The sequence below is a fragment of the Thamnophis sirtalis genome, unplaced genomic scaffold (genome assembly GCF_051295495.1).
Source record: "Thamnophis sirtalis isolate CommonGarterSnake01/CBP01778 unplaced genomic scaffold, rThaSir2_p1.2 scaffold_5, whole genome shotgun sequence".
Taxonomy (NCBI): domain Eukaryota; kingdom Metazoa; phylum Chordata; class Lepidosauria; order Squamata; family Natricidae; genus Thamnophis; species Thamnophis sirtalis.
Genome location: NW_028261385.1, coordinates 10582330 through 10600674, shown reverse-complemented (window position 1 = coordinate 10600674; position 18345 = coordinate 10582330).

Sequence of the window (18345 nt, the reverse complement as noted above, 5' to 3'; positions counted from 1 at the left end):
TTATGACTTAGTTCCATACTTTCAATGGCTGCACCTCTCTGCAGTCATGTGACTGTATTTCGGATGCTTAGCAACCAGCCCACATTTGCAGCCATTTTCAGCATCCAGCACTCACAGTTGTTAAGTGAATCACAGCACTTAGCAATCACACTTAGATTTACATACCGCTCCATGGTGCTTTATATCCCTCCCTAAGCAGTTTACAGAGTCAGTTTGTTGCCCCCAACCATCTGGGTCCTCATTTTACCGACCTCGGAAGGATGGAAGGCTGAATCAACCGTCAGCCTGCTGAGATTCGAACTGCCAAATTGCAGTCAGCTGGCAGTCAGCAGAATTAGCCCACAGTACTGCACTCTAACCACTGCGCCACATGCATGCTGCAGCCGTCATAAGTGTGAGAACTGGTAATGCTATTTTTTTCCCCCAGTTCCATTATAATTTTGAAGGGTGAATGGTTGTAAGTCGAGAACTACCGTATTTTTCAGAGTATAAGATGCACCTTTTCCCCTCAAAAAAGAGGGTGAAAACCTGGGTGCATCATACACTGAATACAGCATTTTTTGCCTCCAGAAACCCCCCCCTTCACAAAAATGGCTGTGTAGAGCCTTTAGGAGCCTTGCAGAGTGCTCCCGGGGGCTGGGGAGGGCAGAAATGAATGAAACGGGTCGGTTTTGGTTCATTCTGCCCCCCCCCAAGCCCCCAGGAGCTCTCTATAAGTCTCCTAAAGGCTATTCATGCCCTTTTTTTGAAAAAGAGGGGAGGCATTTTTGGGTGGTCTGCAGAGTGCAAAAACCTTTTTTTTATTTGCCTCTTTGTATTTGTATTTGTATTTTATTATTTGTATGCCGCCCTTCTCTGCGAGGACTCAGGGCGGCGAACAATTCAAGGGGGAAAAAGGGGGAACATAAAAAGACAAAATACAAATAATAAAAGTAGGCAACAGTCGCACAACCATACATGTCGAGAGGGGAGGGAACTCATCACCCCCAGGCCTGCCGGCAAAGCCAGGTTTTGACGGCTTTTCAGAAGGCCTGGAGAGAGGTGAGGGTCTGAATCCCTGCGGGGAGTTCATTCCAGAGGGCCGGAGCTGCCACAGAGAAGGCCCTCCCCTGGGTAATAGCCAGGTGGCATTGGCTGGTAGATGGCACCCGGAGGAGGCCAACCCTGTGAGATCTAATGGGTCTGTGGGAGGTAATTGGCAGCAGGCGGTCTCTTCAAAACCTTAATACGTTTTATAGTCCAGTGCGTCTTATACTCTGAAAAATACGGTACCTATTCTTCCCCCAAACCAGATCTGGGAAGGAGAAAAACTAAAAAGGCGTAAAGCTGTTATGAAACCGAGGGGGCAGTGCCAAGAAAATACCATGACAGAATAGCCATCACTTGACCTGAAGATGTAACTCATCTTCTCTAAAACTGACCTTTCCTGAAAATAATGGATGGGCCCACCTATCATTCAACAACATTACTGGCCATCATAGAGAGCGGGCTTCCTTCCCCCCCCCCTCCACCAACCTCCATCCTAGTCTCGCTTTGCAATTAAGATAAATCTTCTGCATATGTCACCAGTCGCAATCAATAGCTTTCCCTTAAAGAAATATTACCTGGGGTGCATTTGGTATTTTGGAGTGGCACATTGCAGGAAGAGATTCTCGGAGTGGGGGGGGAATCTTAATCACAAAATCAAATAAAATATCCACGGCAAATTAAGACTAACATCAAGTTATGGCAAGTTGTATTCAGTTTGGTCCAGTGGTTAAGACAGCTGGCTCAAAATCAGGAGGCGGTGAGTTCTAGTTCGGCCTTAGGCAGGAAAACCAACTGGGTGACTTTGGGCCAGTTACCAGAAGACGGTGGGTTCTAGTTCCACCTTAGGCATGAAAGCTGGCTGTGTGACATTGAGACAATCACCAGGAGACGGTGAGTTCTAGTCCCGCCTTAGGCAAGAAAGCCAGCTGTGTGAGACTTTGGGCCAATCATCCAGGAGATGGGGAGTTCTAGTCCCGCCTTAGCCATGAAAGCTGGCTGGGTGACTTTGGGCTCATTGCCAGGAGACTGGGAGTTCTAGTCACCTTAGCCATGAAAGCTGGCTGGGTGACTTTGGGCTAATCGCCAGGAGACTGGACGTTCTAGTCCTGTCTTAGCCATGAAAACTGGCTGGGTGACTTTGGGCCAATCACCAGGAGACTGGGCGTTCTAGTCCTGTCTTAGCCATGAAAACTGGCTGGGTGACTTTGGGCGAATCGCCAGGAGACTGGGAGTTCTAGCCCCGTCTTAGCCATGAAAACTGGCTGGGTGACTTGGGCTAATCGCCAGGAGACTGGGAGTTCTAGTCCCGTCTTAGCCATGAAAACTGGCTGGGTGACTTTGGGCCAATCATCAGGAGACTGGGAGTTCTAGTCTTGCCTTAAAGTTCCTGAGTTTGAGAAGTACTGAATTATATTGACCTTTACCAATTTTTAAATTGATATGTTCACTGGTGCTTTTTGTGATGGCTTGATGAGATTTTAATGTTGTCCTTTTTTTTTTCATAATAGGCTGGAAAATCGTTTTGATTTTGTGGGTGGCTGAGAGACTCTTGGGGGAGCCCCCAGGGTCTTAGAGCCACACTTTTAAGAAATGCTGATATAAGGCTCCTATAAAGTCTGTAAAAGTTAACCCAAAACGATAATTTAAAAAAAAACAGCATCTGTCAGAAATAAAAGTAATAAGCAATTTTGCTAACATCTGTCCCTAAACTCTGGGACTTTCTTAATCATCTTAACACTGTGAATCTTGCTTTTTCTTCTGCCTTTACCAGTCTGGGTGTTCTGCAACATGTTGAAATGAAGGCTCCCTATTTGTAATTGCTTTATTAATATTTATTAAGTGAGCGCCAGCTTCAGGTACATTCTTTAATAAATTATTTATAAAGTGCGTTTATGAAATACATTAAAAATGCATCCTTTAACAGATAATGCCTTAACAAACCACTGTAAAAGATATTAACAAAAGCTGAAGATGCTGACCACAAGGAAAGAAAAGGAGAGGAGAGGAAAGGAAAAGAGAGGAAAGGAAAGGGAAAGGAAAAGGAAAGGAAAAGGAAAGGAAAAGGAAAGGAAAAGGAAAGGAAAAGGAAAGGAAAGGAGAGGAGAAAGGAAAAGAAAGGAAAAGAGAGGAAAAGGAAAGGAAAAGTGAGGAAAGGGAAAGTAAAGGAGAGGAAAAGAGAAGAGAGGAGAGGAAAGGAAAGGAAAAGAGAAAAAAGGAAAAGAAAAGGAAAGGAAAAAAGAGGAGAGGGGGGAAGAGGAGAGCTGAGGGGGAAGTGGGAAGCAGGAAGGGGAAGTGGAAAAGGGAAAGGAAAGATTTACAGATTAACAGAGTAGGAAGGGACCTTGTAGGTCATCTAGTCCAACCCCGCCCCTGCCCAAGCAGGGGACCTTACACCATTTCTGACAGATGGCAGTCCAGTCTCTTCTTGAAAGCTTCCAGTGATGAAGCTCCCACAACTTCGGAAGGCAACTCCTGTTCCATGGGTTGATTGTTCTCACTGTCAGAAAATTCCTCCTTGTTTCCTGGTTGAATCTCTCCTTGGTCAGTTTCCAGCCATTATTCCTTGCCTGGCCTTCAGGTGACTTGGAGAATAGCTTGATTCCCCTCCTCTCTGTTGCAGCCCCTCAAATATTGGAAGACTGCTATCCTGTCTCCCCTGGTCCTTCTCTTCACTAGACTAGCCATGCTGAGTACTTGCAACCGTTCATCGTATGTTCATCGTATGAATCCCAAATCTTGTGATGCATGATGACCTCATAACATACATGGTGCCATGATGGCATTGCCATTTTGGTAAGGCCACACTTGGAATACAGCATCCAGTTTTGGTTGCCATGATGTAAAAAATATATTGAGACTCTAGAAAGAGTGCAGAGAAGAGCAACAAAGAGGATTAGGGGACTGGAGGCTAAAAGATATGAAGAACGGTTGTTGAAAAATAGGTATGTTTCCATCCATGATTCCTCGTCTGGCCTTCAGGTGCTTTGGAGAATAGGTTGACCCTCCTCTCCTCTCTCTGGCAGCCCCTCAAATATTGGAAGACTGCTATCATGTTTCCCCTGGTTCTTTTCTTCACTTGACTAAGCATGGCAAGTACTTGCAACCGTTCATCATGAGAGGAGAGAAGGGGAAAGGGAAGGGGAGGGGAAGGGGAAGGGGAAATGGAAAGGAAAAGGAAAAGGAAAAGGAAAAGGAAAAGGAAAAGGAAAAGGAAAGTGTTAGAGCATATATATTGTATTAAGGTGCCATGGCATGTTTTGAACCAAAGAGTGAGTCATATTCTAACCAGTAAAGTATTTTTTCCTTTATTTTTTTCCTTTTTGTACAGGTAGTCCTCCACATGACTGGTTGAGCTGAGGTGGCGCAGTGGTTAGGGTGCAGTACTGCAGGCCACTTCAGCTGACTGTTATCTGCAGTTCAGCGGTTCTAATCTCACCGGCTCAAGGTTGACTCAGCCTTCCATCCTTCCGAGGTGGGTGAGATGAGGACCCAGACTGTGGGGGCGACATGCTGACTCTGTAAACCGCTTAGAGAGGGCTGAAAGCCCTATGAAGCGGTATATAAGTCTAACTGCTATTGCTATTGCTATTGCTTAGCAACTATTTAAAAAGGAGTGTCAAACTGGCAGCCCACCGCCGGATGCATAACTCACCGGCCACACCCACTCCAGTTCCTTAAAGGCCAAAAACATTGTGATACATCATTTGACATCATGACAAACACAATCAGGTTTGATACCTATGGTTTAAAACTACGATGGACCACCAAAAATGTACTTACAATACATATTCAAAGTTCTAATGGCGGCTTCGGGTCACATGACCACATTTTGAGTGCTCCAGAACAGGCCCACAATTATGTCTGTTTCCAGAGTCTTGAAATCACACGACTATGATTTATGACATTTTTGGTCAGAAACTCTCATTTATGTCTGGTTTCCAACAAAAAACGCCCATTGAGGACATTGGGCTTGCTTAGCAACCAAAGTGATTCACTTAATGACCTTTGCAAAGAAAATGACATAAAATCTGATCAGTAGCATCTTTTCTGACTATTAAAATTTAAAGCGAATTTTAAAATGGTATGTTCTTTGGAAAAGATTCTGAGACTATAAATTGAGCCAGTCATTTTTGGCATAGCCAAGAAAGAGAAGAGATTTAAAACTCTCCAATGCCCACATTTTTTGATTTCTAAGATTTTTAAGACTATAGATGGAAACTTTGCATGGAACTACTCCTGGATAGATAGATATATATTTAATATTAGCAGGATATTGGCAAAGTCACATATAAAAATTATATGGAGTTGGGTTGGTAATGCTTTTAGAATTCATAAAATGTTTCCTTCTGCAATTTTCCAATTGCCACTTAATTAAGCACATTTAATGCCCATTAAATGTGCTGCTTTCACAAACATTTTATTATCATGTTTTATTAAAAAAAAAAATTAGCCGCTAAAAATGCTTCTGTGCACTTAAATATTGACGAGCACCAAAATTAACATGAAGGCAACATCTGTGTTTAGCCAACGAGTGGTTAAAATGTGTTCCAAAATTTTCCATTTAAGAAATGTTCAGATATAAATAATACCCTCACAAATTTCTGCATTTTTAATTTTTAAGAGCTGGGTTTGCTGCCACTGCTTCTTTTAATATAAACATCTGTTTGTGGAAAACATCACTTTTAAAGTCAATGTTGTGAAAGTAGTGTGAAAATAACATACTTTTTGGAGAAGCCAATATGAGAAGATAGTTTCCTGTTTACATGAAGAAACGGAAGGAAAAATGAAGAATCTGTTCTGACTTAGGCTTCCCAAAAGCACGAAGCTGACTCCTTGTCCCGATAAAACCCCTTTTATTTAGTTTTAAAGTGAATTCCTCTCCAGCAAAGTCCCGGCCAACAGTCTTTCAAGAGATTTCACAACCACAGACCTTGATCAGGCTTGGAGAGCTGCCAGGCTGATATCTTCCAAACGCCACTCTGTAGCAGACAATCCTTGGCACGAAGTCAGGAACAGATCTTCACTCTAAGGAATTGAACTAATGGTCTCCTGCAAACTCCCCTCCCCTTTCGCTCCTCTTTATTCCCTATGGGAGGGGCCATTCACCATCCACCTGTGGCTTTACTCCCAAATCAGCCCTTGTTCTTTAATTGTTCCCTTCTCCTGGCAGCTCTGCGCAAGGGCACATTGGGAACAGGCTCCAGCTGTTCTTCTGCCCCGCTGATACCTGACTCCGAAGGTAGATGATAACTGTCAGATGGTCCTGGCCCATCTCTGCCTCTGATGCAGAGCCCTCATCAGAGCCTTTCCCAAACTCCCAGGATTGGCCTATGTTCCTCCCTAACATCCTCACTGTCTGAATCTGCTACCAACTCCATTGCCGCTGGTGGGCTACAACAGAGAAAGAGATATAGAAATCAGCTGTATTATGACTTAACGTTTTAAAAACTGCATTGGCACAATCTAATTCTTCCTTCTCCTTTCCCTGTGGTGCAGTGGTAAAACTGGATTGAATAAACTTGTGTCCTAAGCTAAATTTTATACGTTCTTTTTCAAAAGTTCTCTAAGAAATATCTCCAGTTCCTGGGCATAAATAAGTGATTGACTTGTTTTTCCAATCACCAATGGATAGGAGAAGAAACCATGGGGGGAAACTTGTTAAGGAGAGAACCAATCTACATCTAAGGAGAAATTTTAGCAATAGCAATAGCAGTTAGACTTATATACCGCTTCATAGGGTTTTCAGCCCTCTCTAAGCGGTTTACAGAGTCAGCATATCGCCCCCACAGTCTGGGTCCTCATTTCATCCACCTCGGAAGGATGGAAGGATGAGTCAACCTTGAGCCGGTGAGATTAGAACCGCTGAACTGCAGATAACAGTCAGCTGAAGTGGTCTGCAGTACTACATCCTAACCACTGTGCCACCTCGGCTCTTCATTTTCTGACTCTGAGAACAATTAATCAATGGAGTAGCTTGTTGTGGGTGCGCCATCACTGGAGGTTTTAAAGAAAAGAATGGACATCCATTTGACCAGGATGGCATAAGGCCTGTTGCCTTGAGCAGGGGGTTGACTAGAAGACCTACAGGCTCCCTTCCAGCCCTATGATTCCATGTTGTAGAGCAATAGCACTAAGACTTACCATATTTCTCGGACTATAAGACGCACCAGTGTATAAGACCCACCAAGATTCCGAAGAGGTAAGTAAGAAAAAAAAAAGGTTTTTTTTCCTCCCCATCTTCGAGAAGCACTCTGCAGGCTTCAGCAGGGCTGTGGGAAGGCTTCTGTGTTATTTTTGTCTAAAGTGTGAAAGTTGGTTTTGTGGCTCTGTCAGGTTCCTGCTTGTTGTTACAGAGGCCATTTTGTGTGCTTTTGCATTGTGTGTGAGTCAATCGTGTGGCTTTTGTGTCGTTTGTCTGTGAAGTGTGAACATTGGTTTTTGAGTTGACCCGGTCACATGACTATGGCCACCAAGCCACGCCCATCCAGTCACATGAGCACCAAGCCACGCCCGCAGAACCGATAGAGAACATTTTTAGATTTCACCACTGGTCTCAACATCTTGTTTTTTATTGTGGCAACCAAAGCTCGATGCAATTTTCCAAGGAGGATCTTACTAACACATTGTAAAATGGAACTAACAATTCCCGTGTTCATAGTTCGTGGGTGGGAAGCAATGGCTCAACTGTGTCGATGGCCTTTTACAGTTCAGATTATTCTTAATGAGTTCTTCCTAAATCTCACTGCCAAACAGCTGGTGTTAGGCTCCTCGCCTCAAGCTGAAATCCCAATCATATTTAACTTGGGAATAAGCCTCATTGAGTACAGTTGGAGTTCTACATAAATGTGCAGAGAATTGAGCAGTTACACTCATACATAAAGGCCTTGCACGTACATTAAAAAAAAAGGATATATTTGCGTTAAGCCTTTATGCATTGAAACAAATCAACAAACAAAACTTAGACTCACCATTTTAGGGACACTTGAGTCCCTTCCATCCAATTCCATCGGACATTAGATTTAGGAAAGGCTTCCCAACAATAAATGTTGTTAAGCCAAAAGGTTGCTTTCATCTACCAACTTGCCACATCACGACACAATAGTCTATGGCCAACTCACTGCAGGGCAATTCAACAATTCAATTTAAGTAATTTAAAGTAATTAAAACATGATTGGGTGGGTGGGTGGGTGGACAGACAGTCAGATAGGGAGGCGAGAGAGATGGATAGGATAGGATAGGATAGGATAGGATAGGATAGGATAGGATAGGATAGGATAGGATAGGATAGGATAGGATAGGATAGGACAGGACAGGACAGGACAGGACAGGACAGGACAGGACAGACAGGACAGGACAGGATAGAGGTAGGCAGATAGAGAGATAGATAGGTAAGTAGGTAGGTAGGTAGGTAGGTAGGTAGGTAGGTAGGTAGATAGATAGATAGATAGATAGATAGATAGATAGATAGATAGATAGATAGATAGATAGATAGATAGATAGATAGATTGAAAGAAAGAAAGAAAGAAAGAAAGAAAGAAAGAAAGAAAGAAAGAAAGAAAGAAAGAATAAAGACAGATGGACAGACAGATAGACAGGCAGGCAGAGATCCATAGATGATAGAAATACCTAGATAACAATAGCACTTAGACTCAATACCGCTTCACAGTGCTTTACAGCCCTCTCTAAGTGGTTTACAGAGTCATCCTATTGCCACCAACAATCTGAGTCCTCCTATTACCCATCTTGGAAGGGTGGAAGGCTGAGTCAACCTTCAGCCAGTCAGGATCGAACTCCTAGAATAAGCAGTGAGTTAGCCTGCAATACTGCATTCCAACCACTGTGCCACCAAGGCTCTTTAAACTTGTTTGTAAAATAAAAATCAATTTGTGTAGCAGAATTGTCGAAGTCTGAAATATCTTCCCCAATTCAGTTGTCTCAGCTACTGACTTGCATAGTTTTATTTCCAACTTAAATTCCGTGGACCTCACCCCCAAATTTAACAGGTCCCTATAGGGTGGCTCAGTGGCTAAGACGCTGAGCTTGTCGATCAGAAGGTCGGCAGTTCGGCGGTTCGAATCCCTAGTGCCACGTAATGGAGTGAGCTCCTGTGACTTGTCCCAGCTTCTGCCAACCTAGCAGTTCGAAAGCATGTAAAAATGCAAGTAGAAAAATAGGAACCACCTTTGGTGGGAAGGGAACAGCATTCTGTGCACCTTCGGCGTTTAGTCATGCCGGCCACATGACCATGGAGACGTCTTCAGACAGCGCTGGCTCTTTGGCTTTGAAATGGAGATGAGCATCACCCCCTAGAGTCTGGAATAACTGGCACTTACGTGGAGGGGAACCTTTACCTTTACTTAAGATGTGTGTGTGTGTGTGTGTCTTTGTGTGGGTGTGTTTGTGTGGGTGTGTAAGTGACTAATGTATCTATCGTCTCTGTCCCATTTTAGTGTTTTCATTCTGTTCATCTGAATTTGTAATTTTTGTTTGATGAACAAATAAATAAAATAAATCTGGGGTTTCAAGGACATGCTAATGGCTTCAGGGATCAAGGGGTGTGAGGCCTTTGGCCTAGATCTGGAGTGTCCAACCTTGGTTACTTTAAGACTTGAGGACTTCAATTCCCAGAATTCCCCATGGGGAATCTTTTAAAGCTACAAAGTCTTAATGTTGCCAAAGCTGGACATCCGTGGCCCAGAAGTGGTATTCACCAGGTTCTGGCCAGTTCTGGAAAACAGAGAGCAGAAATTTTGAGTAGTTCTGGAGAACCGGTAAATACCACCTCTGGCTGGCCCCGCCCCCATCTATTCTCTGCCTCCTGAGTCCCAGCTGATCGGGAGGGAATGGGGATTTTGTAAAATCCTTCCCCTGCCACGCCCACCAAGTCATGCCACGCCTACCAAGTCTCGCCCCCAAAAAACAGTAGTAAAATATTTTGAATCCCACCCCTGCCCTGTCCTACATATTCTCCATCACTAAACATCGCGCTGTGAGCGGTAAATTTAAAATTAAAGCGAAAACCTTACCCTAACCCCCCCAAACCTAACCCTAACCCTAACCCTAACCCTTAACCTAACCCTAAACCTAACCCTAAACCTAACCCTTACCCTAACGCTAAACCTAACGCTAACCCTTAACCTAACGCTAAACCTAACCCTAACGCTTAACATAACCCTAAACCTAACCCTAACCCTTAACCTAACCCTAACCCTAACCCTAAACCTAACCCTTACCTTTATGTGAATCGGCTTGCTTTAATTTTATTTTAATTTCAATTTAATTTATTTTTAATTTTTTTCGTCGCGCTGCTGATGACGTCAGGTACGCGCTTTCGTCGAGCGCGGTTTTGTCTACCACAGTTTTGATGGGTCACGCTCCTAGATTACATTCTCCTAAAGATTGCACTGGAGACCCTCTTTATGAACAGAATAGACTTGATCTGTGAACGGGGACGAATTGCCTCTGTTCAATGTAAAACCAGCACAAATAATTGGCATTCGTCCCCTGTTAATTCGTTGGTCACTAGAAACCTTCTCTGCCTTCTGGACTGATTCTCCAAGCTCCCTCCGTGTCCTTTTTTTTATTCTTCCTTTGCTACTTCTCCCTCCTGCTGGAAGCTAAAATGGCATGGCTAATTTCCTTCCCTTCCCTTTAGTTTGTCTATTGGTGACATCCTTTCTGATGTGTTTAATTCATTCTCAATTTCTTATCATCAAGACAACGTCCCCTAAGGTTAGGAACGGAGCTTGTAAAAAAAAAAGTGAGGGCGGGGAGAGAATAGGCTGCATAAATTTGCAGACGTAATGACGAGTCTATCTTAATTTTGCCCCCCCCCTTCCTGCCCATGGCACCATTAACTAGTATTGCTACTAACCTTTGTTTGTTTGTTTGTTTTACTTGCTGACCCATATTTATTTATTTTCCAGCGGGCCGCTCTTCCACCGTATATAAAATCCGACGGTCAAAACTCGTCATCATCTCTCCGTAACCTCGAGGCAAGTTCCCAGGTCCCTCCTTCTAATTTCATAGTTTCTCAAATTTACAGCCGCTGGAAATTGAGTACAAAATCCATTATCATTTGTATATTTTAATTATGTAAATGAGGCAGCTCAGCTGCGCTGTCCGAGACCTGCAGGGAAGCCTTCTTTCAATCTGGGTGATTACAATTTATCCAGTCGAGTCACTTTAATTGTAACCAGCTAATTACATTGTTTCATTTGGCTTTAACAAAAGTCAGAGGCAGCGCTCTGTGTGTGTGTGTGTGTGTGTGTGTGTGTGTGTGTGTGTGTGTGTAGAGGAATTAACTTCTATAGGTCTGACATCCTTTAATGCTAGTTAACCTGCAGAAACAGCCTGGGTTAAACAAACAACCTGCATGATTTGAATCAAACAAGGAGTTGCGGAGGAAAATGACAGAATAACAGAGTTGGAAGGCACCTTGGAGGCAGGGGTGAAATGCTACCAGTTCGGACCAGTTCACCAGAACCGATAGTAAAAAAAAATGCTACCCGTTCGCCCAAACTAGTAGTAAAAAAAAAAAAAATACTACCAGTTCAGGCGAAGGAGTTTTTCTGATGATAGGGTGTGATGCGCGATTTATATTAAGTAGAAAGCAGGATCCTTTGCTTTCTACCTACCATATTTTTTGGAGTATAAGACGCACTGGAGTATAAGACGCAGCAAGATTTTGAAGAGGCAAATTGTAAAAAAAAGTTTTTTCACTCTGCAGACCTCCCCAAAATGGCCTGTTATTTTGCAAAAACGGGGCCATTTTTTGTTCAAAAAAGGGGGTATGCAGAGCCTTTAGGAGTGCTCCTGAGGCCTGGGGAGGGGGCCAAAAAGAGCAAGAAACGGCCCGTTTTTTGCTCATTTTTGCCCTTCCCGGGATTCACTTATCTCACTGGTCCTTGCTTAGCAACAAAAGCCCTGGTCCCAATTGTGGGGCGTAAGTCAAGGACTCCTTGTAAATGTTTTATTTTCTTTTTCCTTTGTTAAAAATCATTTAACAGGGGTGGGTGGACTTACAAGGTCCAAAACCTCTTAGTGAGATGCTGGGGTCTCACACAACACAAATCAAAAACTTTGATCTCACCAACCTAACAACCGTCTTGGCTGTGGGCAACCCCAGGGAGGAATAACGTCACCGATCTTGGGCTCACAAGCCAGCTTTAACCATATCATACTTAGATGAGCCAGCCATGTGGTGCAGCTGTCAAAAAGGCCAATGGAGTCTTAGGGAGCATCAACAGAGTGAAGTGTTAGTGTTCTGACCTGGGCTTCCCCAAAAAGCCCGAGGCAGAGTCCTGGTCCGACAAAACCCCTTTTATTAAACGAATGTGAATTCCTCTCATTCACATTCAGCAAAGGCCTGGCAAACAGTCTTTCAAAGGAGTATTAATGACTACAGACCTTATCTATCTTGGAAAGCTTCCATGTAAATATTGCTGTGCAAGGAAAGACTGGGCACAGAGCAGTGGTGGGTTTCAAAAATTGTTTGAACCTACTCTGTGGGTGTGGCCTCCTTTGTGGGAGTGGCTTGCTGCCCATGTGACTGCATGGGAGTGGCTTGCCGCCCATGTGACCGGATATGAAGAGGCCGACGACACTTGTCAGAACCACCTTAAATTACCTCACACACAGCACTGGCATGCATAAGAATATGATGTAAACTTGTTTTTTAAAAGGCATCTTTGGTTTGCGTTAAAACAACTTCAACACACGCAATGTTCTGATTGCACCACAAACGCAGTAGTCATCCTTACCTTTCACAGAGGCACTGAGTTTTATAAATAGGAGCATGATAGTGTAGAATAATCATATCCAAGGACCAGTGGTGGGTTTCAAAAAAAATTGGAACCTCTTCTGTAGGTGTGGCCTGCTTTCCGGGTCCACTGGTGGAACCTCTTCTAACCGGTTCGGTAGATTTGACGAACCGGTTCTACCGAATAGGTGCGAACTGGTAGGAACCCACCTCTGGCACAGAGTCTCTGAGATGCACGGACAGATCTTCACACTCCTGAAACAAATGTAATGAGTGAACGAATGAATTGTTTCCTGCAAAAGCCCCCTCCCCTTTCGCTCCTCTTTTATGTCCTATGGGAGGGGCCCATCATCTTCCACCTGTGACTTTACTCCCAAATCTACCCTGATTTCTGAGTTGTTCTTTTCTTCTGGCAGCTCTGCGCATGCGCACAATGGGAATGGGCTCTAGCTGTTCCTCTGCCTCATTGCTGTCTAGCTCTGTAGGCCACTGATAGCTGTCAGGTGACCTCAGCCCCAGCCGCCAGCTGTGCTGGTGGGCCACAACAGTTAGTACCACTTTGCAATGCCTTGATAAGACCACACTTGGAATATTGCACCCAGTTTTGGCCACCATGATACGAAAAGGATGTTGGGAGTCTAGAACAAATGCAGAGAAGAGCAACAAACACGATCAGGGGGACGGCGGCTAAAACATACAATGGAAGGTTGCAGGAACTGGGTATCTCTAGTCTAACAAAGAGAAGGACTACAGATGACATGATAGCAATCATTTAATATTTGAAAGGCTGTCGTAGAGAAGAGGGAGTCAACGTATTCTCCAAAACACCAGACAAGAAGTCACGGATAGAAGCTTATCAAAGAGAAATCTATCCTAGAACTGAGAAATTTCTTGACAGTGAGAACAAGCAGAAATGTTACAAACTCTGGTTACAATCAGTGGAACGGTTTACCTTCAGAGGTTGTTGGTGCTCCAGCACGGGAGATTTTAAAGAAAATATTGGACAATCATTCATTCAAAATGGTATAAGGTCTCCTGCTATGGACTAGAGGACCTCCAAGGATGGGTGAAATCCACTTACCTTTGCTAGAGGTTCGAGAGCAATGTGAGCGTATGCTCCTGCGCAGAATGCATCTGCAAAGATAAGCAAACAGCGAGGTTGGGGGGGGGGATTTGCTGTGCAACGCGATTTAGATTACCGTATTTTTCAGAGTATAAGACTCACCCTTTCCCCTCAAAAAAGAGGGTGAAAATCTGGGTGCATCTTATACATTGAATATAGCGTTTTGGCCTCCCGAAATCCCGCCCCCTTTACCAAAATGGCCATGCATAGCCTTTAGCAGGCTTCCAGAGTGCTCCTGTGGGCTGCGGGGGGCGGGGGGGGGGCAAAAAAGAGCAAAAAATGGCCAAGACAGTTGTTGGGTTGGTGAGATCAAAGTTTTTTTACTTCTGTTGTGCAGATACCCCAGCATCCCCCTAAAATAGAAAAGGGAAAATAGATAGATAGATAGATAGATAGATAGATAGATAGATAGATAGATAGATAGATAGGTAGGTAGGTAGGTAGGTAGGTAGGTAGGTAGGTAGGTAGGTAGGTAGGTAGATGATGATAGATAGATAGATAGATAGATAGATAGATAGATAGATAGATAGATAGATAGATAGATAGATAGATAGATAGGCAGGCAGGCAGGCAGGCAGGCAGGCAGGCAGGCAGGCAGGCAGGCAGGCAGGCAGGCAGAGAGAGAGAGAGAGATAGGGATGGATGGATGGATGGATGGATGGATAGATGGATAGATGGATAGATGGATAGATGGATAGATGGATAGATGGATAGATGGATAGATGGATAGATGGATAGATGGATAGATGGATAGATGGATAGATGGATAGATGGATAGATGGATAGATGGATAGATGGATAGATGGATAGATGGATAGATGGATAGATGGATAGATGGATAGATGGATAGATGGATACAGAGAGAGAAAGAGAGAAAGAAAGAAAGAGATCTAGATTTAGATGTAGATATATATATATATATGATATAGATATTGAATTTATGAGGAATAAAATATTGCTCATAGATTCATTGCAATCTGTAAGAATATTTGCACCATGGTCCATGGACCAAATTCTCTGTGTGCTAGAGAGATCAAAAAGAGAAAAACAGGCCTCATTAAATGGGTACAACAAACCCCTCTCCAATCCGTGGGATTCGGCATATTCCTGACGAGCAAACTCATCTCAAATAATTCTACTCCTTTCTGGGTCTTACTATTTCTAATGCAAGGATATTCCACCCAGCCTGTGTGTCCCCCCCCCTCTCCTCCCTCCTCCCCAACAAAACTCCGAGCAGATGTTAATGAGAAGGAAGTCTGGGCCCAGATCATCTTTTCCCAGGATAAACATTTTCCAGGCCTCATTCAATAAAGCAGCAGTAACCACCATCTTCTTGCGATCCCTTGTCGCCTACAAAATAATCTTATGGAAAAGAAATTAGTACATTAAACACACCCACAGAGAAGCCGAGTGCCCATCCGTTCTTTTTCCGGGGGAGGGAGGCGGGCAGGCATGTAAGGGTTTAGTAGGCTGCCAAAGACCGAAAGACATTTCTTGATTTTACTTTACTGTCCTTTTCTAAAGCAATCTCATTTTGTAATGATAGCGGCCCCCAAGGGGTGGACTGCATAACAGAAACAGAGAAGAGAAAATGTAAACTCGGGCAACCAGTTTGTTTTACAAACCTTTGACTGGGAGAACAGGGGAAGGAAAGAGGCAATGAAAATATTTATTTACTGGCTCAAAAATTTAAAAAGACATTGTTCTCACATAGGCTTCCCCAAAAAGCACGAGACAGAATCCTGGTCCCAACAAAACCCCTTTTATTAAACGGATGTGAATTCCTTTCATTCACACTCAGCAAAGGCCTGGCAAACAGTCTTTCAAAGGAATATTTATGACTACAGACCTTATCTGTCTTGGAAAGCTGCCATGTAAATATTTTCCAAAGGAGGTGCTGTGCAAGGAAAAACTGGGCACAGAGTCTCTGAGATTCACGGACAGATCTTCACACTCCTGAAATGAATCTAACGACCGAACGAATGAATTGTTTCCTCCAAAAGCCCCCTCCCCTTTCGTTCCTCTTTTATTTCCTATGGGAGGGGGCCATCACTTTCCACCTGTGGCTTTACTCCCAAGTCTACCCTGATTTCTGAGTTGTTCTTTTCTTCTGGCAGCTCTGCGCATGCACACACTGGGAACAACTTGCCTGAAAACGTTCACCTTATTTTTCAGAGCATAAGACGCACCGGAGTATAAGACGCACCAAGATTTTGAAGAGGCAAATAAAAAAAGTGTTTGCACTCTGCAGACCTCCCAAAAATGGCCCGTTTTTGCAAAAAGAACCCGTTTTGTCAAAACAAAACAGCATGCATAGCCTTTAGGAAGGTTATGGAGGCCTCCTGGGGGCTGGGGGGGGGCAAAAATGAAAAAGAAACGGTCCATTTTTCACTTATTTCTGCCCTCCCCAGCCCCCAGGAGCACTCTGGAAGCCTCCTAAAGGCTATGCACAGCCATTTTTGCAAAGAGGGTGGAGTTTCGGGAGGCCCAAAATGCTGTATTCAGTGTATAAGACATACCCAGATTTTCACCCTCTTTTTTGAGGGAAAAAAGGTGCGTCTTATGCTCCGAAAAATACAATATTTGTTGGTTTAAAAATTAAAAAAAGACATTCTGAGCCTTTCACTTCCCCCCTGCCCCCCCAGCTGTTATTTTGGCCTGCTGTTGTCCATGGGGGTCATGAAGACTTAGCAACCGAACAACAAAAAACACATTTCCGAGGGGATCCTGGGTGATGCATTAGGTGCCCCGTACGGACAAATTATGAACCATTATTTTAAGATGGGGAAACACAAAGGAAATGCAGTTTCAAGCAGCAGTTCAATTGCCCTGATTCCTCTCTGGGGTGAATCCCATTTCCCCCAGGAGAAACACATCGTCCGATGCCCCCCCCCTTTTTTTTTTGCTCAAGATGTTAAATGTCAGAACGGGGCCTTAGGCTACATGGGAACGCTTTAAAAATCGGTTTGAAAAGCTTTGAGTTGGACGCGGAAAGGGACACACACCGGAAAGGCAATAGGGAAAAGAAGAAGAAGAAGCAGTGTGGTGCGGCCCTAAATATAAAAGAGAGGAATAGAAATGGCACTCACAATTTAACCTCCAGAACAAGCCGAAGGAAGAAACAGAAGGAGATGGGGCTGCCGCCGTAAATTCAATTTATACATCTCTCTGTGTATCTTGGGTGAGAAGCCCATGGATTTGCAGCCCCGGTGAGGATAAAATACGTTTATTGGCCTCGTTCAGTGTTTTTGAATGAGATTTGTCTTGGTTTATTTGGTTCCTAAATGTTGTAGGGATATATATATATACACACTCCAGTAACCTCTATGTTTTTTACTCTAACCTGAGTCACTCCTTAAATAACTCGGAATTTATTGTGGCCACCTCGGTTCCATTTCGGTGCAAATCCAAGCCTTTATGGGCTGTTGTCAAGAATCAACTTGATCTCTGTCATATTAGGCAGTGACTATTGCTAGGTGTTTAGGACAGGCTGCTAAGTAAAATAACCAGCAGGGGTGAAATTCAGCAGGTTCTGACAGGTTCTGGGGAACCTGTGTAGTGGGAATTTTGAGTTGTTCGGAGAACCAGCAAATACCACCTCTGACTGGCCCCAGAGTGCGGAGGGAATGGAGATTTTGCAGCATCCTTCCCTCAGGGGTGGAGCGGGAATGGGGATTTTGCAGTATCCTTCCCCTGGAGTGGGGTGGGAATGCAGATTTTGCAGTATCCTTCCCTCAGGAGTTGAGTGGGAATGGGGATTTTGCAGTATCCTTCCCCTGGAGTGGGGAGGGAATGGGGATTTTCCAGTATCCTTCCCCTGGAGTGGGGAGGGAATGGGGATTTTGCAGTATCCTTCCCCTGGAGTGGGGAGGGAATGGGGATTTTACAGTATCCTTCCTCTAGAGTGGGCTGGGAATGGGGATTTTGCAGTATCCTTCCCTTGGAGTGGGGAGGGAATGGGGATTTTGCAGTATCCTTCCCACAGGCAACAAAGAAATTTGTCAAATGGATTTTCTTAGAACATAAAACTTATTACAAGGTTGGAAGAGACCTTGGGGGGGTGGTCTAATCCAGTGTTTTTCAACCTTTTTTGTGCAAAGGCACACTTTTTTCATGAAAAAAATCACGAGGCACACCACCATTAGAAAATGTTAAAAAAATTTAACTCTGTGCCTATATTGACTATATATAAGGTGTTTTTCCCACGGCACACCTTGCACTATGTCACGGCACACTAGTGTGCCACGGCACAGTGGTTGAAAAACACTGGTCTAATCCAATCTCCTGCTCCTATAACATTCTGGACTAATGGCTGTCCTGCTCTTTTTGAAAATGTCCAATGATGGAGCCCACACAGCTTCTGAAGGCAAGTTGTTCCACTGATTAATTGTTCTAACTGCCAGGAAATTTCTTCTTAGTTCTAAGTTGCTTC